Below are 17,960 nucleotides of genomic sequence, written 5' to 3'. Positions count from 1 at the left end.
GAAAACATCTCAGCTGTATATATATTATAATCAGTGCACTTTTACACCCAACCCATTATCCAAACGCCAAAGATTACAGCCTATTAACTTAAATGTGCTTTTGTCCAGCCTCTCTAATGCTTTTACCTTGTAGAGCAAATAGTTCTTAAAACTAGTTGGGAAACTCTTCCCCGTCTCACTTCCCCACTGTAGTGTGATCTCAGAATTGGTATATAGTTGGAGGAGGGGTGTGGGGATCAAAGCCCGCCACCTGGACAGGTTTGAAATACTGCCTCTTGTGAGAGGGTAAGTGTTGGCCAACTAGTTATTTTCCCTATCTCACAGGTTCGATGAAGTGCACGTTCAAAGAATGGACATTCAGTGGTTTGCTTTCAATAGTTAGTCCTTTCGATTAACCATAGACCCCAATGGAATAGCAATCCAGTTAATTATTTGTGCTTTCATAAAGTCAGCCTTTTCTTCATTTTGACATCTGATTTTTGCAGTTTCATTTGTTCTGAGTGGCTGTTTAAAAGTTTCTTCCTTTTCTTCCAGAGATTTGTTATTTAGTTGAGACGCGTCTTCAATGTTTCATTTATTTTAATCTGCTCTGAGCACATTTAATTTATTTTTCCCTCTAAATTACTGGAAATTACCAAAGCTGGAGCTTGAATTGCTTTTTCTTGATCAGCTGAAGACTTCCTAAGCTTCTTTGTTGTCATCCAGGCAGTGTACATACTGGTGAGTAACACTGGCAGAATTACTGGCCTTTATCTATCAGTTTCTTTTTTCAGACTGGGAGATCTGAAATGAAGCTGGTGGTCAGAGTGCAGCCATCCGAGAAAGCCATGTTGTCCACCCCTATTGGTCTGTATAGTTACTTCTGTTCTCCTTAAGGGCTTGTTTTTTTAAACCTGTAATCTATCTGCATCCCTCATACTTCTACCTTGCTCCACTGAAATGTTTTGAACTTTGATCTTTAGCTGCCTGCTTGTGCCATATGTAAAAGTATCGCTTGTGTAGCTTTAAAGTTATTTCTTGAGATTAAGTCAGCCTAAACCAACCTACTCAGTAGGAATGATAGACTTATTGCACTTACTCTTCTCCCCTTCTCTTCCCATATAATTTTCTTCCTCTCAATTATTATTCACTTTTCCTGTGGCTGCTAAATGCATGCTGGACCTATGTAAATGACCAAAAGAACTGAAACATTTGCACTGCCTGTATCCTGCAGTCCATGTCCATTCCCATTTGTTTCCAAACATTTTCCACATATCCTTAGCTGCCACAACAGAGTCCTGTTGAACACATATGCTTAAATATGTCCTCCTTTCATGTCACTGTAAATACGAGAATTGTTTAACTTATGTGCCTACACATTAATTAGTTTGTGTTTTAGCCATTGTTTTATATTTCATACCCTGAAAATTCTTGTAGCTGATGTTTGCATCTGGGAATATGTTAACATGATTTGTTTTTTTTTATGTAAAATTGTCTTTTAAGTGATAATTAAAAGTTCCAAACAGTTAACAAATCCTCCTTTCTCCCTCTACTCAGAATAATTTTGTCCCACTTTTTATTTTTTGCCTCTGATCTAATAAATTCTCCTTATTAGCTCCATTATACTGTTTGGGAATGCAGATCCTACTAATGCCCTGGACACCCTGTCAAATATATTCTCTGCATACAACCTACACAATGATGGAGTATATTTTAGATTCCAATTCCCTCTGAATCATCATCGTTCTATTAATGCTATCAAATGTTTGTCTCCCTTCCACAAAACCACATTGATCCATATCTATTGGATTTAGTAACATTTTTAATATAGACATAAGCAGTTTGTAATCATGATTTAGAATCAGAATTTGTCTATGAGATGTGGGATTTGCATGATCATTGCTCTCCTTTGGTAATACTACCACCACTGACTTTTTCCAGAATGCAGGTATCCCCCCCTTCAAAACATTATTAAACACTGCCATCCATATCTTCATCTACATTCATCCTAACTTCCAAATTTCTACTGAAATGCATCCACTCTTTGCTTTGTTGTGCAAAAGATTCTGTCCTTAATCTGTTGTGACAGTAACTGTTGAGCTTCCACTTCAGGCTTTGGAATATATGTTTTTCCAAAATCACTTCCAAATGTAATGTGTGTTTTTCCCGATTTTTTTCAAGTCTTCAGCTCTATATAGAGTTTCAAAAAATTCCCAAATATTCCTGTTATCTCTTCAGGCTCCCTAGTCAACCTTGTCATATGGTACCTGCGTTTTGCCACAGCTCTTTCCACTTTCTGTTGCCTAAGTCTTTCTTAAAACATATATGTTCTGGGATTACTGTCAAAAAACTTTTAGTTATGTACTTACCATAACTTTAGATGTTTGGGATCCATCTCGCCTACATTCTGTACTGATGGGCTCGGAGCCGATCCCTCGGCTCCGACTCGGCACGCTATGCTATAGAGCGAAGCCTCTTATTGGCTGAGCTATTCTCTATCCCAGGATGCACCACCACTAATCCCCCAGATCTTGTTTGTCCGCATTCATGCACACATACATAACTTGTTTATATAACATTGCCAGATGTTTCAAGATGAAACAATAGGATTCGGACCGTCCGATCTCTTCTGATCTCCAAGGAAGGGGGAAGGAGGGTGGGTTATTGAATGTAGAGATGGATCCCAAACATCTAAAGTTATGGTAAGTACATAACTAAAAGATGTTATGTGATCCTATCTCGCCTACATTCTGTACTGATGGGACAGCGTCCCTAGCACCTAAATCCTGGGTGGCTCACTGGAAAACCCTCCTGAGCACTGTGAAACCAAATGAAGCTCGCCCCCAAGATGCCACATCCAATTTGTAGTGGGAAATGAAGGTGTGCGGGAAGACCACGTAGTCAAGAGCACAAATGTCACTAATGGCAAGCTTAGAATGGAATGCTATTGAAGTGGCCATAGCTCTTTTAGAGTGAGCTTTGACAGAGGTCGTAAGCTCTTTATTAGAAGAGGAATAAGCTTGACTAATACAGTCCCTGATCCATTTGGCAATAGTGACCTTTGTGACGGCTTTGCCCAATTTATTATCCGAAAAGGACACAAACAATTGATCTGTTTCCCTTGTTTGTTTGGTCCTATCTAAATAAAAACGCAATTGCCTGTGGACATCTAATGTGTGGAATATGTATTCCGCTTTGAGTACTTTGGAAAGAAAACTGGAAGTTCTAATGACTGTTGTAGACAAAAACTAGAACAAACTTTAGGGACAAATGATGGATTTGGCCTGAGAGATACTCTATCTTTGTGAAAAATCAGGTACGGAGGTTTTACAGACAAAGCTTGAAGCTCTGAAACCCTTCTGGCAGAAGTAACCGCGACCAGAAAGGCAGTTTTCCACGATAGAAATTTCAAATCACATGTTGCTGCCGGTTCGAAGGGGGAGGAAGTTAAGGCACGTAACACCACATCGAGATCCCATGGAGGAGCAGGATGAGAAAACGTAAAAGCGCAGCACCTTTCATGAAGGTCTTACACAATCTGTTGCTCATTAAAGGTGGGTTTATAGATTCATGAAAATTGGAAATAGCTGCCAATTGAACCTTGATGGTAGAGACTGAAGAACCTTGATTGAATAGGGAAGTTAGAAATTTCAGGACTTCCGATACAGGAATAGTGATGGGATCCAGACCCCGGAGTTGAGCCCAAATAATAAATCTCTCCCATTTGCTAGAATACAATTTCTTAGTGGCAGACTTGTGGGCCGAAGATAAGATATGTACGACTTCCGGGTCTAAGGTATGATTCCTGACTATAGTCGGAAGAGGAGGAGCCAAGCTGTTAATTTCAAGGTGTGGAGGGACTGGTGGAGTAGTCCCGACTGATGAACTAATAGGTCTGGGATCTGATCCAGGAACCATGGACCGTCCAGTGCATATTTCCGAAGATAGGGGAACCATACCTGACGAGGCCAGTAAGGAGCAACTAAGATCATTTTGCTCCCCAAGTGAGACGCCTTTTGGATCACTCTGGGAAGGAGGGAAACTGGGGGAAAAGCGTATAGCAAGCCGGTGGGCCAAGGATGGGCTAGTGCGTCCATAGGGCTCTCCCGAGCCGGAGTGAGGGAGAAGAACTTTTTGCACTTCGCATTCAGCGGGGTTGCGAAGAGGTCGCAACAAGGAATTCCCCATTTGCTGAAAATCTGAGTTGCGACCGTATTGTTCAGAGACCACTCGTGTGGAGAGAGGATAGTTCTGCTCAGTCTGTCGGCTATCACAGTGGACTTGCCAGGGATATGAGTCGCCACTAGAAATCGTTTGGTCGACACTGCCCATTCCCAAACTCTCATGGCCTCTCTGCAAAGGGGGTAGGATCTGGTCCCTCCCTGCTTGTTCAGGTACCAGACTACTGACATGTTGTCGGAGTGAACGGCAATTACGCCCTGAGGGAGGTAATCGTGAAGGGCTTGTAGGGACAGAAACACCGCCCTCATTTCTAAAATGTTGATATGAAGGAGGCTCTCTTCCGAATGCCATTTGCCTTGGACTGACCTGCCCAGGGAATGCCCCCCCCCCACCCCATCTGGGAGGCGTCCGTAGTCAAAGTGGCCACAGGAGGAGGTGGAACAAAGGGTCGTCCCTGATCCAGATTGGAGGGCACCAGCCACCAGCGAAGGTCCCGTTTGCAGGTTTCCGTGATCCATATGAGGTGACTGAGAGGGAGATCCTGAAAGGACCACTGTGTTGAAAGAAGCCACTGGAGAATTCTCATGTGCAACCTTGCTAGGGGAACTAGAAGAACCGTGGCGGACATAGATCCCAGTAGCTGCAGGACCATTCTGGCTGGGGCTTTGGATCTGGGAAGTAAGGCTCGAACTTGAGCCTGTATGGTTTATATCCTCTCTGTAGGAAGATAGACCCGCATTCGGTTTGAGTCTATCTCTACTCCGATGAATCTTATGTGTTGAGATGGCAGCAACACAGACTTTGGCCAATTGAAGGTGATTCCAAGGGAAGTGCCCAGTGATATTGTGGCTTGTAGGCTCTGCAATAGTAGATGCTTGGAGGTGGCAGTTAGGAGCCAGTCGTCTAGATACGGAAACACCTGGAATCCTAGACTTCTCAAGTGAGCAGTCACGACCGCCAAACATTAGGTGAACACCCTGGGGGCTGTGGTGAGACCAAAGGGCGGCGCGCGGAACTGAAAATGACTGTCTCCTAGGCTGAAGCGCAGATATCTCCTGGACGCTTGATGTACCATGATATGGTAATAAGCGTCCTTGAGATCTATGGAGCACATCCAAACACCTTTCTCCAGCAGTGGGAGAATGGATTGTAGGGTGACCATTCGGAACTTGGACTATTTGACTGAACGATTTAGAATGCTGAGATCCAAAATGGGCCTCAAGTCCCCGGTCTTTTTTGGCACCAAAAAGAATCTTGAGTAAGTCCCTAATCCGATCTGGTCTGCGGGGACCGGTTGGATGACTCCTTTTTGAAGCAGCTTTGAGACTTCTAAGGCTGCAATTTCCCGTTGACTGGGTGGCGGGTCCGGGATTTTCTTGGATGGAGGTAGGGAGTGAGAAAAGAGAATGGCGTAACCTCCGGCGATAATTCGAAGCACCCATCGGTCCTGAGTGATACCTTCCCAGGCTTTTAGGTGCCTCGAAGCGACCCCGACTGGCTCCGGAGCTACACAGTCAGGCAATCCCTCAGGGATTGTGAAAGGCTGAAGAGCCTCAAAAGGACTCGCGGTCTCCAGTGTTGCGGGGGCCTCTGCCGCCTCTGGGACGGCATCTTCCAGAAGAATTTCCCCCTCCTCTGCCTCTAGAAGGGGGATCGTCCTGCTGTGAGGGATAAGACTTCTGAGATCTACGGAACCACATTTTCCCTCCTCTTTTAGCCTTGGGGTAAGGCCGAAAGGGAGTGGAAAATCGTGCCCCTACGGCAGTCAAAGTCTTACCTTCTTGCTCGCAGCGGGTCAATGTGTCCTTTACCTTGGGTCCAAACAAAGAAGACCCATCAAAGGGAGCGTCGGCAAAGGAAGACTTGAAGGCTTCCGCAAAATGACACAGGCAGAGCCAGGCTTGCCTCCGTAGAGCAATACCTGTACCCGCCACTCTACTCGCCCCCTTGGCCGCATAAGAAATGAGCCTCATGGACGAGTTTGATATGGATGACAGCGTAGCCAACTGAGAGCCAACCGTCTGGGCCAGCTGCTCAGGTAGTATACCCAAGAGAGTATCTGAAAGCTCCTTGATCAGATCCCTCTGAAACCTGGTGAAGTGCGTTAAATAGTTCAGGGATCTTAAGGTAAAGGCCGCTGAACTGAGGGTGCGCTTACCGTACCGATCCATGCTCCTAGACTCCTTATTAGGAGGATGGACGGACGTCGAAGCCTCTGCTACATCTTGTTGGGTAGCAGATGCCACCACCATGGCATCTACAGCCACACCTTTCGTCAAAAACTCCTTTTCTGGGGGTGCTGACAGGAACTTATTTGGGCGAGCAGGCACCGGTTCCACAGAGTCTGGGTGTTCCCACGCCCTTCGACAGATCAAATCTAGGAGCTCGTCGAAGGGCAGAGACACCCAGGAGGCGGAGGGCTGAGCCCCGAAGGCCTTAAGGAACACCGACTTGTCAGCAGAAGGGGGTTTGGAATGCCAGCCGCCTCGTTGTTTGAGGGCTTCCAGGATGTCTGCAAAGGAGACATCATCTGAGGACGACTTAGGGGACCCCTCTGCATCATCAAGATCAGTGTCTGACGTGAGAGACTCATCAAGGGAGTCAACGTGCTTCCTCTTGCACAATCTTTTCCTTGGGGGTTCCTCCGAAGAAGCTTCAGAGGGACCTCCAGGAGGGGGGGAACCCCCAGTGGGGGTGACCTCAGGCCCCGGGGCTCCGCTGTCTAAGGACAGGGGGACTGCCAAAGACCCAGTCTCCGTATGCAGTGAAGGTGCTGCAGAGACCGTGGAGGTAGCCAAAGAAGATTTGGCTAACGCACTCCTCATGGCCCTGAAGGCCGGACCACCAGAATCCTGGGAAGGTCCAACCCCCGTAGCCACAATAGTAGACGGTACCCCCGCAGCCGACGCACCGAGAGGAAGGCTTGGGACCGAAAACATCAGTCCCGAAGCGTCTCCCCTGGGGCCGACAGAGGAGGTCCGCGTACCGAACTCTGACTCGAGAGCCGGGGTTGGAGTAAGGGTCGGGGCCGACCCGAAAACCTCCATCGGCTCCACCAGCACCGGCTCCAACAGTGCCGAGGCTGTTGGAGGAGGAACCATAACTACAGGGTGGACCATCGGCTCCGAAGCCGAATGGGCTGGAGCCGAAACTAACTTTTGGAACACAGGAGACTGGAAAAGTCTTAGGAGCACCCTGTCGATGTCCGAATCAGACATCTTGGAGGATCTAGATGAAACCGATCGGGTCCGAACCGACTTCTCCATCGGCTCCAAAGGACTGGGGGACCGGCTCCGAATGGACTCGACCAATATCTGTTCCGAGGGAGATCCCAAAACAATTTCCCTCGGTGCCGAGGAGGAAGAGTCTGAGCCGGCAACCCTCATCGGCTCCAAAATCAGTGGAGCCGATGAAGGTGACCCGCCTCTCGACGCCCCAGTCCTCGGCTCCGAAACCAGGAGTCGAGACTGGAGGCATCGAGGCAGACCGTTCCGCCCTCGGCTCCGAAGTCCGTGGAGCTGATGGAGAAGCCTGCCTAGGTTTCTTAGCAGTCGGTTCCGACGGGCTGGTCGGAGCCGACGCTTTCTTCTTCTTGGTAGGAGAGGATGAGGAAGATAAGGCCGCCTCGAAGGAGGGTTTAATCAGCTCTTTCAGTATTAATTTATTTTCCCTCTCTTGGAGGACTCTAGATGAAAAGGTGTGACACACGCTACAGGACTCCTGTAGGTGCTTGGCGCCTAAACAATATACGCACGAGGAGTGGTCATCGGTTATAGACATCTTATAACCGCACCTCGTGCACTTTTTGAACCCTGAGGGTCTATGTTCTTTTGACATAATGCCTGTCAAAAAACACTAAAACAGTGGAAAGAAGCACTATCTTGTCAGAACAAATACTTTACCACAATACAAAAAATTTTAACTTTAAACTTTTTTTTTTTTTTTTTTTTAAACGATACAATACAATGACAGAAAACACTAAAAGGGAGGGCCAAGACCCTCTAATTTAAACAGGTACTTGACCTCCTTGAAAAAAAATAAGAGAAACTAGCTGAAGAATAGGGGAAGGCCCCTCTAACTTAAACGGGAAACCTTTCCCTTAAACAAACACACAATTTACCTCAAAAAAAAAGTACCAAAACACACTCGTACAACAACAATAGCTGTTAAAACAGCTTTTGGGTAAGAATAAGGAATTTCCTGACAGGAAACTTTAGAAAAAAACAGTACTTAGCTCAGCCAAGTTTGAGACCACGTCCTAGTTTGTAAGCGGCAAACGAGATCTGGGGGATTAGTGGTGGTGCATCCTGGGATAGAGAATAGCTCAGCCAATAAGAGGCTTCGCTCTATAGCATAACGTGCCGAGTCGGAGCCGAGGGATCGGCTCCGAGCCCATCAGTACAGAATGTAGGCGAGATAGGATCACATAACATCAATGGTTTAAACACAATTTTCCTAAACTCTTGCATGGGCCTGTGTGTGCATTTAGTTTGCACTTATCACTTTACAGTTGTTCCCCTACTTGATCTGCAAGCTTCCCACTCTTCTGCAACATTTTAACTTTTGCCAGTCTTCCCCCATAGTTTTTGTTACTTTTCTCCCACGTGCATTTCCTCCTTAATTCCGCTATACTTTTAAAATCCTTCTCCATTTTATCTCAAGGCCTAAACAGTCCCTTCTGGTTATTATTTCTATTGGTGCATTGTCAAATTCTTTTTGTTAGATGAGTCTGAATGCTTTTAGCAAAATGCACATGCATTTGTTATTGTAGCATCTGTCTTTCCTAGCCAGGGTATTGTATCTTGGAACATAATATGCTTATTCCTTATGAACTGTTGTTCCTGGAGTAGCATTCACCATACACAAATACTTTCATATGTATTTTTTATCACACTACCTCTTCTGATTATAGTTTCCTTTCTAGGGCCCCATATACACTACCTCTTCTAATTATTAGTTTCCTTTCTAGGGCCCCATTATTTTCTAGCACTTTCAGTGCTAGAAAATAAATTATTTTCACTACTTACAATTAAAATACCTTCATGAAAACCTATTGTTTCTCCCATAATTCATTTAAATTCTTTAATTGTAGCTTTAGAGAGAATATAGCCACAGTAAATCTTTGCCAGTATCCCCTCACTGCTACAAATGTTCCATTATATCTTTTTATCCCCCCTCTTCTATCACAATTGAAATGCCTCTACTTATCAATGTAGCACCCCTTTTTCTTTGCCCCTGATATTTTGCTAAATATCCATACTGAAATTCTCTTTATTAAATAGATGCATTAATTTCTATTGAAATGTATCTTATGCAACATGGCAATCTGTACCTTTTAATATAGTTCAGTACTTTTTTCTGTGCCTGTAATGCCATTTGTATTCTGTATTAAAATTGACAAAGCAGCCATTTGGTTAGATCACTTATAGTTCATCAGCTTTGTTGTAAATAATGATCTTCATATGAACAGCGTATGCATACTTTGTAACACTTGACTAGTATGACTGTTACACAATTGAAATTTTACACATTCGTTTGAGCTCCCGTCACATTTTTCCAAAAAGTTAAATTCATTGTACCCCCTCCCCAAATCTGTTTAAAAGTGGAATAAAGGAAGAAATACAGTTAAATGAACAAAATCCCCAAAGCCTCAGATTCACCACAGTGGTCCCTTAGACTGTTTTTTTTTTTCCCCAAATGTCTTCTTCCAGTCAGATAAATATCCTGTTGGGGATTTTCCTCTATTAATTATCTTTTTAAAAAGATCAACAGTTGCTTGGTGTCAAATCCCACATAAAGGTTTTCACTTGTTTTGTCTGTTCTGCTTGGGGCCACAGCACGTCTCTAACTGTCCCAACTGTGCTAGAGTTCAAGCAGAACCCCTCAAATTTAGGGATGAGGTATTAGCCACCCATATGGAGTCCTCAGTTTTGTTTCCCCCAGTAGTTTTGCAACCCCACAGCTAGAACTGGGTCTTTTCAAACATGAGCTTCTGCTAACGTCATTTCAAAGAAATGGAAAAGCAAGGACTCTATTTTCGATAAAGCTCCATCAGTATTTCCTAGGTCGACTGCCCCAGTTAGGGTGCCTTTGCAGCTCACTAGTCCAGCGACTTCTAGGCTTGAACCTTCTGGCATGGCCCCTCGGTAGGCTGCCCCGGTTTCCAGCCAACCCACAACGGTTAGCACAATATAAATGTTGGTTGGGTCTGGGGTCACTCGGAAGGCATCAACTGCCAGTGTTCAGATTGTGGGTCTCAAGGGAGACGTCCTGTGTAATTTGGCTACCAAAATCTTCACCGAAGTTGCAGTCGGACTGCCACAACCTTGGATAATATCTTCTAAACGGATACCTAAACTGAAGCAAACTATTTCTTTTTCTTTGTCCCTGCCCTCAGTCACTTCAACTCGGTTCGAAGCCAATAGCACAGGAATTCATGGTCTTCATGAAATCCAGGGAGCACCCCCACAGTCCTACTCCTGAAGTCTTCCCATCTGAAAGAAGCAGGGGAGGTGGCCTTTCAGGAAGGTTCAGATTCCTCAAGCTCAGAAGATGAGGAGAAGTATCCCTATTCTGGGTAATCCACCACAAAGTTGTCCGGATTCAGACTCTGACACCCTCTCTTCCACCTACCCCCAAACAGGACCTCTCGTTGGGGGGAATTCCTGTCATAAAATGATGGAGGCTTTCAATTGGGAAAGTGAGCAGCTCTCACCCTTTACAGGAAACTGCTGAGTTTGCCTTCTTCCAGGCCACTGTCTATCCCTATTGTACACATAGTACTCTGCGTCATCTTTGAAGACATTGCTTTATATCCCGATTCTTTACTGCCTGTTCCTTTGAAGCTGGAGAGGTTTTACAGAGTGCTTGACTCTCACAAGCACCTTTACAAAAATCGCAAGGCTGACCCCTCGGTAGTATCTAGTGAATCCACCAAAGGTGTACCTAGAAGCAAACTAGACATCCCTTACGTAATGATAGGGAAAGCAGACTATTAGATCTGGCAATACAAAGCTTGTACCTCTGCCACCCTGGCAATGAGAGCACTGACTTGCCAATTCCATATGTTAAAGTACCTTGAATCTCCACAAGACAAAATTCTGTCCAAGATTTACTCTACTGCAGATAGAACCTTTTAGAAGGAAATTCAGGAGACAGCAAGAGAAACTTTGCAAGTCTTCAGACACTTAGTAAAGTGTGGTTATGACTGCTTGGATGCATCATGCAGAGCAGATGCCACAGGTTCTGTCATCTGCAGATCTGCATGGCTCAGAACCCAGCCCCTGTCGCATCTGGTCAAGGCTGAAATACTGGGTGCTTCATTAGACAAAGAATTCCTTTTCTGACCTCCAGCTGAACAGATTCTTGAGAAGCTGAATAAGAAAGAAAATGTATCTGTCTCCAACACCAAAGTAGGCAATACCCCTCAAAACCTTGGCCTTTCCCCCTAAACAATATAATGGCAGGCCTCCACATGTCAAAAGATCCAGACATTACAATAGATAGCAACGAGAACAATTGCACAGAATAGGGAGCTCCAAAGAGCCCAGACAACATGGAGACCAACTGAGACTAGTTTCAACCCCATCCCCCAATACCCTTACCCACTCTTCCCCCTCCAAACCTGAGTCTGGAAGAATCGCTTCCTTCCTAAATCAATGGAAAACCATTATCAGGGACTAGTGTGCCCTCAACATCATAGAAAAGTGGTACTACATCCAGTTCAGAGAAATCCCACCCTTCTTAGGCATCCCAAACCACCAAAAGAACAGGAAAGCCTATTGCCATGTATTTTCAGGGAACTACTTCATCAAGGATCTATTCAGCCTGTTCCTCCAGGTTAGCAGGGAAAAGGCTTCTACTTGAGGATCTTTCTACTTGTAAGAAAGGAGGGCACCTGGAAGCCTATCTTGGACCTTTCAAAACTAAATAAGTTTCTCAATATCCCAAAATTCAAAATACTTTACAAAAACTGACGTCCTTTGATCTTCCAAGATGCCCTCATGGTCACTGTAGACCTAAAGGGTACATACCTCCATGTTTGCATGGTAGACAGCCACAGAAAATACTTAAGATTTGTAGTAACAGGCTCCCACTTCCAGTTCCATGCTTTACCATTTGGGCTATCTACTGCACCCATAATTTTCACAAAGTGCTTAGCTCCACTGATGGCACATTGCAGAACTCTAGGTGTTCATATTTATCCATACTTAGAGGTCCATCTAGTTCATAGAAAGTCCACAGCAGAGTCTCTAGACAACCCTGCAGATCACCATAGACTATTTTCACAACTTAAGTCTCACCTTAAATTTTCAAAAGTCATAAACACATCCTCAAACCTGGATTTTCTTTCTGGGAGCCCTCATAGATTCATCCCAATAGAAAGCCTTCTTTGTCAGGAAAGATATCTTGTCCTGGGAAAACTACCTGACCAGCTTGTTAACAAAACACATCTCGGCAAGCAAATTTCTGATGATTCTGTGTTGCTTGGCATCCTGAATTCTCATGATTCCACTTGCAAATTTCCACACAAGAAAACTTCAGTGGCTCCTAAAATTGTTTGGGAACACAATTCTTGACCCCGAGATATCCTATTGCGTCTTCCTCCATGCTTGAAGAAGGAGCTGCTGTGATGGAATAACAGAACATAGGGGCAAATTTCTCTTTACCAGAAGCAGCTAAGACCATTGCCACAGGCATACCATACATAGCTTGGGGTGGCTACTTAGGTTCCATGAAAATGCAAGGCATCTGGACACCACAAAAGAGAAGGCTGCATGGAAATCAAAAGGAGCTACTGGCAGTTTACTTGGCCATAAAGGCCCTTCAGCAGAATTTAAGCCCACGGACCTTGCAGATTTAGACAACACCACAGTGATGTGGTATATAAGCAAGAGGATACCCTGTCCTACCCTAAGTGCAGTCTCCAGGAAGATTTGGATTCCGACTCAAGAACTAAGACAGACTCTCACAGCATCTCATATTATGGATCAGAGCAGTACCCTGGCAGATTCTCTAGTCAGAGATATTCTAGACCCCAACGAATGGATACTGAAGAGAGAGGTATTCCTGGACCTAACCGTGTAGTGGTGGGTACCCTCAATATACCTTTTCATCTCTTACCATAATAGACAGCTACCAAAGTTGTGTTCCAGAACTCAACAAACAGGGACTTGGAAAATGGATGCTTTCTCTTTCAGATGGACAAACCTGTTCATGTATGCGTTCCTCCCCCTTGCCTCCGATTCTCAGGGTACCAATAAAAGTCAGGGCAGACAGTCCCAGCATGATCCTAGTGTTCCCCTTCAGGTTGAGGCAGTACTTGGTTCTTCATTCTCTTGACCATAAGCAAGGGGAGACTCCACACACTACTGCAGGAAGTAGATCTCGTTAGTCAAGCCAGGGGATCTGTATTCCATTCTCACACACAGATTAACAGCCTAGAGGATTGTGTTTTGACACCAAAAAATGTCACCTATCCTAAGCACATGCTTTCCATTATAGGTTCATAGGAGTTTACTAGGCTAACGACAACAAGGGCCTTAAGTCTAGCCATGCATTCCAAATCTCTGACAACTTCTGGTACCCTTGATAAGTGCAAGCATGGATTTGGGAGATGAACCATTTACAGGTTAACTGTGTCCATTAGAGACATAGGTGCCAAACCAGGGATACATTTCCAGTTTCCTATCCAATTGTCCAAGTTGCAGTTGAATTGGGTTAGGGAGGAACTCTGCTTCACATGGATGGGGGAGCCTATTCGAGAGATGGGGTAGTCTCTGGGATACATACCTGTCGCTCCAGCAGGTCCTATTTATATCTCGGGCAAGATTTAAGTTTTTAGAACGGGTAATTCTGGTGCTGTTTGTTTTGCTGATACGCAGGAGGTTCATCAGAGTGGTGTCTGACAATGCCCTGTATATCAGGCATAGATCTCCCCTTAACAGCGAGTAGGAAATTAAAATACAGGGATACTGCCTTGCGGCAGTCTGCATAGGACGTTTTACTTACACCCTGTATACTTTTAGTGAGGAACCTCTGTGGACGTTCCATTTGTTGGACGTGCCTGACTAGGTACATGCCCAAGGGGGCATTGTACTTCAATGAGAGGACTATTGAATGCTGAATACAGTGGAACGATGACTTCCTTGGACCTAGATACCTAGATCTTTGTTTATAAGTTCTGCAACGTAGAATAATTTTCTCAATACTGTAGACACATGATGGTCAAATGCTAGATTACGGTCTATGTCCCCAAGTCCCTGACTACTGGGTCAATTTGAAGGGGTGTGTTGTCAATGTGATGGTTACCAGTGGTAGATGACTTCCCGAAGGATATTATTATGCATTTCTTGGCATTTAGTTTTAGTCCATGGCTCTGTCATCAGTTCTTTGTCCTTGTCAGCCCTACCTGGAGAAGATTTTCAGTGTGGGATTGTAAAGGCGGCTTGGAAACCTAATACCAGAAAATTATATCTGACAACACGGAAGAGATTTTCCATCTGGTGTCACAGCAAGAACACCAACTCTTCTCAGGTAGACATCGGTTCAATCTTTGATTACCTTACAGGCCTGTTTAGACAGAGACTTTCCTACTCCAGTATTAAATTACATGCTTCTGCCATCTGAGCTTGCCTGCACTGTTCTTCACCTATCATCTTACACCCCGACATATATCCTTTCCTAAAAAAGGTCATTCACCTGAGATTAACCAAAAGAAACTCTGTTCTTTCCAGGGATCTAAATTATATGCTAGAAAAACTTGCCTTGCCACCTTTTGAACCATCTGACTCTGCCTGTCTAATGATGCTCACTTGGAAGACCACCTTCCTTATAGCTATCACCTCAGCAAGCAGTGTCACAGAGCTACAAGTGCTCATGTAAAGAGACCATCATTGCCTTTCCCACAGATAAGGTAACCCTTACAACAAAACGCATCCTTTACGTCTAAGGTGGTATCGGAACTTACTCTAAACCAGGCTATCCATCTGTCAGATGTCCTTCAAGGATGCATCTGCAGTCATCACATATGGGTTGTCCTGCCTCAGGCAGCCCTTCGGTCGGTCGGATTCCAAAGTCTGGGTCCGGCGTCGGCTGATGTCGCACCTTCCCCGACGTCAGAACGCCTGGGGTATAAAAGCATCAGCCGACGCCATCTTCCCCAGTCTTTCTTGCCTCGTGGTGCCCGAAGCAGAAGCAGTTCGCAAGTGCCGGTCGGCCAGCTCCTGTAATTCAGCTACCGAAGACTTCAAAAAGCTAAGTACCCCGTTGGGGACTCTTTCTTGCCTCAGCCGATGACAGATAAAGTTAATAATTGTTTAACTTGTGGGAAATAAATACCTCATAAGGATTTCCACTCTTACTGCCTACACTGTCTAGGCCCAGACCACGACGTCCCGGCCTGTTCAGCCTGTGCTTCCTTCAACCGACGCACTCTTAGACGTCGGGCGGAGTTTGCAGAGGAATGTTTTGGGGCTAGTTTTCCATATAAGATGCCGTCGGAGACTTCGACTTCTCATTTAGTTAAGAAACGGAAGGACAAGGACCAACACACGCGGGCCGCGGTTTCGGCTGAAACCAAGGCCAGGCCTACCGCGAGTGTCTCTGTCTCGGCTGAAACAGAGTCCTTGGTACTTCCAATTACCGAAACCGCTCAACCGACTACCTCGGTCCCGGAGGCCCCGGCTGAGTCTGTTATTGAATTTCCAACAGAAACATGTGTCCTGGAACCTTCTGACACCATTCCTTTAGACAAATCTACACCAGCACGTGGTGTAGCCAGGCCTCCTGCATCCATGTCCATTAAGGCATTCTCCAGGGCTAAAGCTGCTAAACTCTCAAAAGCTTTGCCTCCCAAGGTTATCCCTCAGGGACCCCCTACTGGTTCACAGATTCTAATCTTAGCAGAGGATCTTTTCTCCTTAATTAGGGGCTCTCAATCTCATCCGGACAGGGGCTCTCAACCTCCTCCAGATAAAAGGCCCAGGGTTGAGCTCTCTGATCCCCACTCCTCAGATGAGGCCTCTGATGGCTGTACTCTCTCGGACCACCAGGAGGAGGCTTTTTCGGCCTACGAAGATTCTGATGCAGAGGAATCTATTCCCTCAGCCTCCCCTCCTGAAGAGTTTTCCTTTGGGGAGACACTACACACCATGAGAGAGCATTTCCAATGGCAGGGCCAGGAATTCTCTGATTCCAGGAAAAGATTAAGGACCTTTTTACATTTGCCTCAGCATAGGCCTTTAGCTATTCCTCCTGTTTTGAATGTCATTGATGATGTGTACTCTGACTCTAGCACAACCCCTGATTCTCTCCCTCCGGCTCCTGCCAAACCCGATAGGTACTACAGGGTCCCGGACTCACATCTTTACCTTTACAAGGCCCACTCTGCTGATCCAGAAACTATTTCCCAGGGCCCTAAAGGGGTTGCATCTGGCACTGCTAAAATCCTCTCCCTCTGAAAGGGCGTCCAGAGCTTTAGAGAGATGGGGTAAAAAGTGTATACTTCTGCTACTCTTTCTATGAGGGCATTAAATTGTCAATTTCATATGATACAGTACCAAGAGTATTTGTTAGATGAATTGCATAAAAAACTGTCTTCACCTGACCCCTAGACCGCAAGTCACTTCAGGATCTGGTACATAACTCACAACAGGTTAGCAACCATTTCTTGCAATGTGGTTATGATGCATTGGAAGCTTCATGTAGGTCAGCTATGACTGGCGCAGTCATACGTAGGCATGCTTGGCTGAAGGAACAATCTCTGCCAGACCATGTTAAAGCAAAGCTGCTGGATGCTCCTCTGGAAAAGCAAAAGTTATTTGGCTCCACGGCTCAGGAGGTCCTAAAGAAATTTGAAGAAAAGGCAAAATCCGTGCAAACAGTCAAGGATTTTCTCCAAGTACAACCACCAAGATTCAGCAGGAATTGGCCTTCCAAGAATTGGTCCTTTCCAGACACAGAGAGGTTTCAGAGAGGCAAGAACAGGCGTGCCAGAGGTAGAGGGCAAGCTAGAGGCTCCTACAGAGAACGTCAATGGCAGCCTCCCAACCAGAGAGGTAATGCAGGACCTTCAACTGCTGCACAAGGACAGGCTCAATGACTTTACTTTGACACCGCCAACCAGGGCTCAATTGGAAGCACCTTTGGGTGGAAAGCTTTCATTATTCTCAGAAAATTGGCACAGTATTACAAGGGACAAATGGACACTACAAATAATAGACAAAGGATACAGGTTTCATTTCCACACATTACCAAAAAGAAAGGGCATGCCAGACCTGCCACCGAATCAAAGGGCAGAGGCTTTGAAACAAATTTCCAGCTTAATGCAAATGAAAGCTATAGAAAAGGTTCCTCTCTCAGAACAAGGCCAATGATTTTATTCCAGACTATTCCTTGTTCCAAGAAAAGAAAAACAATGGAGGCCTATTCTCGACTTGTCCGCACTGAATACTTATCTCATTGTGCCAAAGTTCAAAATGCTGACTCTACAGCAGCTCCTTCCCATGCTGGGCAAGGGGTCTTGGCTTGGCTGGTAACTCTAGACCTCAAGGAGGCATACCTGCATGTCCCTATCAGACAAAGTTGCAGAAGACACCTCAGATTTCTTGCAGGGTCAGAGCATTATCAATTCTCAGCATTGCCCTTTGGCTTATCTACTGCGCCCAGAGTATTCACGAAATGCCTGGCATCAGTAATTGCACACTGCAGACTTCAGGGGATTCAAATATACCCATATCTGGACGACTGCCTTATACAAGCGGACAGCCAACAAACTTTGGTAAAACACTTGAATTATG

The 17,960-nt window shown here is 45.3% G+C and overlaps 1 protein-coding gene across 1 annotated transcript in view; it reads left to right on the top strand.

Annotated features, from left to right (window-relative positions):
* Positions 1–17,960, top strand: part of SKP2 (S-phase kinase associated protein 2) — a 420,463-nt gene that overhangs the window by 382,235 nt on the left and 20,268 nt on the right. The gene's annotated exons all lie outside the window — the stretch shown is intronic.

The sequence above is a fragment of the Protopterus annectens genome, chromosome 1.part0 (genome assembly GCF_019279795.1).
Source record: "Protopterus annectens isolate FY-2018-M chromosome 1.part0, PAN1.0, whole genome shotgun sequence".
NCBI lineage: Eukaryota > Metazoa > Chordata > Ceratodontiformes > Protopteridae > Protopterus > Protopterus annectens.
The sequence above is the reverse complement of the archived record's forward strand: the minus strand, read 5'-3'. Positions and strand labels throughout refer to the sequence as shown.